Raw genomic sequence first — 263 nt, forward strand, 5'->3', positions numbered from 1 at the left:
CTGCAGGGACCAAGGTAATGGATGCTGCAGGGACTGGGGTGATGGGTGCTGCGGGGACCAAGGTGGCAGCAAGAGGAGAGTTTGCAAACTCCACCTCTCCCCATCCATGGCCGTTGGAGAGCGCCGCACCCGACCGCCAAAACTCATTGGAGCTTTGGGATGTGGCTTCAGCCACAGCAAATACCTCTTCGGTGGTTCACGGCAACAGGAACGAGGACAGAGTCGAAACAGATTTGTTCCAGGAGGCTGGTGCTGTGATTCGC

This window comes from Eurypyga helias, unplaced genomic scaffold (genome assembly GCF_000690775.1).
Source record: "Eurypyga helias isolate BGI_N326 unplaced genomic scaffold, ASM69077v1 scaffold35405, whole genome shotgun sequence".
NCBI lineage: Eukaryota > Metazoa > Chordata > Aves > Eurypygiformes > Eurypygidae > Eurypyga > Eurypyga helias.